Below are 7,500 nucleotides of genomic sequence, written 5' to 3'. Positions count from 1 at the left end.
TGAGCGCTGAACCTTAGTATACACACCGTCTATAGAATAAATGTTCATAGACCGGGTTCTTATAGAGACCCACCATAGATTTCACTCCACCCGAACAGGGAATTAGTCAATTTTCCATGTGTGAAGTCCAAGAATTGGTTTATACTAATTTTCCTGGAGTGGAATTCTCGTGTATATACACTCACTATGCCTTTCAATATAGAAACTTTTGTCAAAAATCCCTCAGTGGATCAGTTAGAGTATAATCTCAAAAAGGATGATTGGAGACTGTTGGCTCAAACCTACCAAATTAATGCTCCTGCTAGATTACGTAAACATGAACTCAAACGAGTGGTCATCGAATCCCTCGTAGATTCGCTGGTACTGGATGCAGACGCATTCGAACTACTACACCAGGAGAGTGCTCGTGATGTAACTGAAGGAGACCCTGTAAGTGATAGTGATCCCCCCTTGGAGCCTGAAGCGCGCCCCCCCCCCAATCTCCCTTCAATAAATCAGTAGTATATTTAGAATTAGAGAAAATTAAACTAGAGAGAGAGAGAGAATGAGACAAGAACGAGAAGAAAGAGAGAAAGATCGGAAGATGCCGCCGTCTCTACCCCCAACTTCTCCTCCATCGCGGCTCCTCTCACCGCCCTCACCAGTCCCAAGGAGAAATTGGCTGGTCCCCAGTCTGCCAACGCTCCTTTGAGACCCTTCGGCAGTTCCCGAGCAACGAACCGGTGTTCAAGACCCCCGACTACCCCCAACCCTTCGTCCTCCACGTAGACGCATCGGGAGAAGGGATAGGAGGGGTCTCGCGGCAGGAAGCCGACCACAACCCTTTTACCTTCGTCGAGAGGGCCCGTATCTTCAATCAACGAGTCCTCCGATGGGCCCTTGTCCTCCAAGCCTTCAGATTCCTCATGGTCCACATCAGAAGAGAAGACCACCTAATTGCTGACGCCCTGTCTAGGGGAGCGACCAGCCTCCTAGACGATTCACGGTGGCTATGGACTCTCTAGTCCAGCTGCTCCACGTTACGCTGGACTTCCGGCGGGGGGTGTTATAGCCAACCGTGAATCAAACCACTTTCAAATCACCCGCCTACTACTCACGGCTTCGAACAGGACTCGTAGCCATCATACGTATTCCCAACGTTCAAGTTCGAACCTTGCCATGAAACTATTGGCCCCGCCTTCCTCGGGTATATAAGGTGAAACCGGCTGTCCGCCCCCGCACACGGACTCCCACTCACACAACCCAGGCCTCACGTACTTCTCGCTGTATATTGGTGCCTTGCTGTTCTGTTCGCAAGTATAGTATTAATCAATCTTGGACTTGTATATCATTACTTTTGTATGTTTTGCCCCCTTTGTTATTTCTCTTGTGTGTATCTATGTTAAATGTCCCTGTGTACTTTGAGTGTATGATCGTAAACAAATTGAGACCAAGATTGGTGATTATGTGAATTTTGGATTCCCGTTTGCTTCTACTACAACTGTATTGTCATGAGGAACCATCGAGAACAAAAGGGGCTGCAAAGCTGTTGGTGAGTTTGGTAGTGTTCTTAATGTATCATAATTCATTTCTTTATCTTTTAGAACTTTAAGCCTTGGTTCTTAGTTATTCTATTTTCTTTTTAGGCGAATGGAGCCATATGAAAGAAGCTGTCAAGTGGGCCACTGACTATTTCATCAAGCCCCATGTGAAAACTTTGAGTTCTACGGGCAGGTGGGCAAAGGAAAGTGGGACCATACCTACTGGGGAAGACCAGAAGACATGACGATGGAGCGTCCTGCTTACAAGCTCACCAAAAAAGAATCCCGGATCAGTTCTGGCGGGAGAGACGGCAGCCGCCCTGGCTGCGGCTTCCATTCTCTTCAGGAACTCAGATTCCACCTACGCCGATGACTGTCTCCAGCACGCAAGGAAACTACGTTTTTGCTGATACCTACAGAGGAAAGTACTCTGATTCGATCGCCGATGCCAAGGAGTACTATAAGAGCTGGAGTGGCTACGGAGACGAACTGGCGTGGGCGGCTGTTTGGCTCTATAGAGCCACCAATGAGACTTTTTATTTAACTGAAGCAGCTGATCATTACGAAGATTTTAACCTTGGGAACCTTCCTAATGAGTTTTCTTGGGACCAGAAAGCCCCAGGCGTTCGAGTGCTCCTCGCCCAATTAACGGATGAAACGAAATACAAGAAAGCGATCACGAGCTTCTGCGACGATATCATGAACAACAAGCCTTGCACACCTAAGGGTTTAGTGTACATCTCTCAGTGGGGATCCCTCCGTTATGCCTCGAATGTCGTCTTTGTATGCCTCCGGGCAGCATCACAGGGTATCAAAATCCGACATCTACAGAGACTTTGCCAAAAAACAGATCCATTACATCCTCGGAGATGCCGGGAGGAGCTTCGTGGTCGGGTCCGGCCACAACCCACCCTTGCGCCCCCACCACGCCAGTAGTTCCTGCGCCTGAGAGGGGAAGGCACCATAGAAGAGCAGCATAGAAGTTTGTGTATGTGTGTGTGTGTGTTTCATTCAATGAAAAGTAGATATCGTTCTGTGTGTTCTTTCCTTGATCTAACGTTGATTAAACAGCAGTCTTCTTAAATTTTTTATCTGAAGTTTCGGATCTAAGGCTAACTACAATATTTTCAACAGTACAAATATGTTCTGAGTATTTTACATTTCCTATGCAAGTCCCTACGCAAGATCATATCCACGAACGATATATCGATAAACTTCGGTAAGGGAGAATTAATGTTGATGACATGGAGGCTATTGTGATCCTGTTAGAAAAAAATTATGTATATAGAAAAATAAAGTTTTCCAGTTTTGAAAATTTCCTGGCTTATCATTTTTATGACCAACTTCCGAAATCCGGCAAAAATGTTCCATTGTGTAAGGAATCTGATTGGCTGAGAGAGTGGTGACGTCACAGCAACGGAGACAACTGATTGGCCGAGAGTGGTGACGTCACGGCAACGGAGACGACTGATTGGACGAGAACACTGACGTCACGGCAACGGAGACGATTGATTGGCCGCGAGCGAAGGGCAGGGAGTACAAGAATGAGTTTCCCCAACTTTACGTCTCAGTCAAAAAAAAAGAAAAAAAGAAAAGAAAAAGAAACTCTGTAACAGCCGTGCAAAGCAAGCAAGCGCTGCAGGCCAAGGCACCCACGGCGTAGCCAGTGCCTTGTAAAAAGAAAACAAAAATCAGAGGATTTGATCTTTTGGGTGATCGTTGTCCCATTTGGGTGCCCAATATTTGCTCCTCATGATAGAATACCAGTGGCGGATCCTGTTTTGTCGCCGACAATCCGACTATGGTACTAGTAAGACAAATGTGCTTTACTTGCCAGACGAAATTCCTATAATTTAATGACCACATGAAGGTCACCAACACGCGTATTTGCCGTGCTCGACGACTTTTCAGTGTTTGGAAACGGGAGTTCTGTAGAGTTACACCAAGACGTCCTCTTCAGTCTCTACCATAATTCAGGTGAAGACGAAGGACTTCTCCTGGATTGGAAAGGGAAACCTGATGAACGACCTGATTTGATCCTTGAGTCAGTTACTCCCTAATGTAAGCAACTACCGCCTGGGCCAACACCACACGGTATGCAGCTGTCTTCTCGCTCCCCCCCCCTCTTTTCCAAACGCCAAGGTGGTGGATGCATATACTCTCCCGCGACCCTTTGGACTGTTGGGTTAAGGATAAATGCTAATGCTCCGTGGTGGGCAGGGGCATAGAAAGAGTTAATCCTTATATCTAGGCCTATGACACTCAGACAACGTTTCTAGTAGGAGTGGGCTTGCAATTAGTTTCGTCAAATCCATCACTCCCGCTATGTAAGTGCCCGGGGGAGGGATAGGGGGATGCATATCGAGTCAAGCTTGGGATAAATCTCCGGCGGGCTCTCTGTGTGAGCCCCTAGAACTTTCTTTCTGTCAGGGCGATCGACTACCCAAATAATCGGCGAAATTCAGAAGGCTTGAAAGAGATATAGTGACTTTCTCCGAGGTAAAGAGATTGGACAATGGTTAGATTAGTGGCGAGGGTCACACCATGGCATTGAGACCCATCGGGGTAACTGTAGACTATCCGACTATATCCGTCGTTAGGGCTTCTTCGGTTAATGAAGATGTGATACAGGTAAGATTTAAAGATACCTTGGGCTTCATCTGTTTTACTATATCATATGCCCTACTGAGTTGTGTTAACTAGAGTAGATGTTCTATCCTGGGCTTGATTACAGTAGACCAGCGTCCACCATGGGACACATTAATTGTCTTGTGTGACTTTAATATGGTTACTGACTACAACAGATCAGGCCACGAAGTATTTGTTGGCCTCCATGACTTTGAAATCAAGAATACTTATCCTGCATGAATTTCGTAAAGTCCGTAATGTTGAGGAATGTCGGTTCCTAGTTTCAGAGACGAGAGCCACACCGATGGATATGGTATAGTAATACCGGAGATGTGGCAAAGAACATTGATGATATACTCGTTAGTAATCTTTAGAGGATCCTAGAGACCCGCAGAATTTATCATAGGGGTGAGTTCTTTCAGTCCAATTATAGACTTGTGGTTGCAGCAATCAAGCTGGGTGTCAAGTTCAGGAGATTCCCGAAATATATTGAACCAGTGTTCAACTGGAGAATCCCATGGATGATATATGTATCAAGAGCATACGGTAGAAATCTCCAGAGCTACAGTAGACATTCAAATATGTAACAGAAAGCTGCTGAAGAATACAATGGAAATCGTCCAAGGAATTCATGTATGGCATTGGATAATATAAAGATGAATCGTACTACTAGATAGACTGGTAACCTAGACATCGTATATTATCTTAAGATGATACAAGGAGAGATATGTTTGGGGAATCGTCAAGATGATTTCAATGCAAATGATCTCAGACCTACGTAGCAACCCCTGAGGAAACTCTGCTCCATATCTGTGACCAAGGCGGGCTTTGTCAATACAGCTGCTGAGTAACTAGTGTCAGTCATGGACGGAGGCAGATTTCGATTGGTCTAACACTTTGAATAGATGTACATGGCTGACCTTCTGAGTTGTCAGTTTCCTCTGGGTTTCCAGTTATGATTACCACGCAATCGATAGATGAAAATTAGGCCTTTGTGAGTGAGGTTAGAGAAGTGGCAAATTGAAGGTTGGGAAGGCGTCTGGTATGTGCAACGTCATCTTGTATTTGATTAACACCGTAGGTGAGGTAACCCATGGATTACATGCAGTATTATTCCTTCTAGACGGAAAAAGGGGCCACCTTGAAGAGAGTAAGGGACCAGTAGGATTACAACAATGACCGTGTTATTACATTGGCCTGTACTCAAATTAACGACCGACCAAATTCCAGTTCTTCGTATTCTTGTGGAGGGTGCTGGGAAAAGTGCTTGCACATATGTTGTTGGCACATATGTGGTAAAGTTTCAGAGAACTTGATGTTCTGTGCTTAACCTTGGTAAGTCAACGATTGATCGGATCCTAGTTCTTCGTGTTCTTGTGAAGTCCCGATGTGAGTTTTATTGCAGCCTATAATGATCCGAAGAAGGTATTTGATTGAATGGATCGTGGGGTGCTCTGGGGTCTACGGATTCATGGGATTCCTGAGAAGATTATTTACCTGATATCTGTCCTATAATCTGGGACAGTGTGCTGTGAAGTATTAATTCAGGAGTAAGGAAGGGGTGCGTCTTTGCCCAACATTTTTCAACATTTGCATGAACAGGTTGTTGGAGAGAATTGTCTATCAATGTCGCTATGCAACATCAAATGGCAACAATAAATTCATCAATCTTGTCTCTGCTGCTGCTACTATACTTCTTGCGGAGTCATCGGAGATCCTGGTGACAGCCCTCGATTCACTGTACAGGGAGGCGAGACCGTTGGGATTCAAGGTCTCTTACAGCAAGACCATGGTCCAGACGTTTGAGGAATTACTGTGATTCAGTTTATTCTGTCCATACCTGTGGCAAGAATATTGACGTCTTGAAAAGCTTTAGGTATCTTGGTAGCGTAATGCATATGAGTAGTGGATTATGCAAGGAAGTCCTTTGATGAATTGGAACGGCCCATGGTGTTAAGGACTTTTAACTACAGTAATTAGTATTTGTGCAAGAGGAATACGATCCGAATATTTCAGTCGCTTGTTCTCCCTGTCTTGTTGTACTGGAGTGAAAAAATAAGATGCATGTTGACTTGAAAAGGGGTTTCGATGTCTTTTGTAACAAGTACCTTCGGAGAACCATGGGATATCGCCGGAATGGCTTTGTATGAAACCAACGACTGTACCATAAGACTCAGTAAAAGCTTCCTTCCTGCATGATTCGTGAACGCCATCTCAGACTATATAAGCATGTGGCACCCTGACACTAATCCCACTATCACGGTTGTCTTCGCAAAAAAGAAACTTTTGTGGAGGAAACAAAGGGGAGGCCTACAGATCTTATGGATAATGCAAGTCGTGCGTTCCTGTCGAGCTTTGTTTTGCATGTGAAGGGTGACTGCATGAAGTGTTCGAACAAATCATGGGGAGTGGCGTCGGCGCGTAAGAGAAGTGACTCGTCACTCGTTCCCCGAAGTATGCTTCCAATTGCTGCTGATAATCATCATCATGATAGTTCAATAAAGTATCTTGTCGCGCTTAGGAGGAATGGAGAGAATTTTGGCCTTTGAAACACTGAATGCTGACTTCGATAATTTTGTTCTAAGTCCAAATCATTCTACTTAGTTCTGAAACACTCATCGCCCTTAACAGGTTAACCTCTTCTATGCCGGGTGGGACTTTTGGAAAACACCCTCTAGTTGAGTGATAAGTGGTTGTAACGTTAGTCGATATTCTATGAAGTCGATAATATAGTGAATGAACATTAGTAAACGCTACACGCTATATCAAAAAAAGGAAGAGCTGAAGACACAATATTAAAAGCTCAAAAACCAAGCCTCAATCGTAAAGAAAAAGTTGGAAGTAATGAGAAGATGCCATGGAATATCATTAGAAAGCAACCGTCTAATAAATGAGTCAGCAAGGTTTCAGATGCAAATACTTATGAATGACTAACTAGAATTGTACAGCACATTTATCTCAATCTAAAACAAAAATAAAACAGCGTAGATTTAGTATATGAAGAATTTAAAGGGCTTTTGTATTACTCTACACAAATGACTCAACTTGGCTCTGAAAAAGCAAACTTCTTTGATCTGTAAAACTTCTGGCGAGAAAGATGTTACGATTAGAGTTCCTCGGGATTAAGTTATTAGGTCACTTTTGGTTGTAGTATACTTTTAAAATAACCCCCTGCCATTGAAGAACAAATAAGACTCATGCAACAGTGAAGTGGACAAAAATGAGTCCTTAATGAGATACAGGAGAATGTACGAAGCCCTAGTCCGTGCACTGTGCAACAGATTGGACACCTGCGCATCACCCCCTCTCCCCCTTCTCCCCCACCCACGCGCGTCAAACACGGTCTACACAG

General features: G+C 44.4%; 2 pseudogenes; both read left to right on the top strand.

Annotated features, from left to right (window-relative positions):
- LOC143030028 (uncharacterized) overlaps nucleotides 1-1,004 on the top strand; it is a 12,678-nt pseudogene extending 11,674 nt beyond the window's left edge.
- Nucleotides 1,005-1,639: 635 nt separating this feature from the next.
- LOC143030027 (endoglucanase A-like) lies at nucleotides 1,640-2,818 on the top strand (annotated as a pseudogene).
- The last annotated feature ends 4,682 nt before the right edge of the window (nucleotides 2,819-7,500 follow it).

This window comes from Oratosquilla oratoria, chromosome 11 (genome assembly GCF_046742065.1).
Source record: "Oratosquilla oratoria isolate Oo_2021 chromosome 11, ASM4674206v1, whole genome shotgun sequence".
Taxonomy (NCBI): Eukaryota; Metazoa; Arthropoda; class Malacostraca; order Stomatopoda; family Squillidae; genus Oratosquilla; species Oratosquilla oratoria.
The sequence above is the reverse complement of the archived record's forward strand: the minus strand, read 5'-3'. Positions and strand labels throughout refer to the sequence as shown.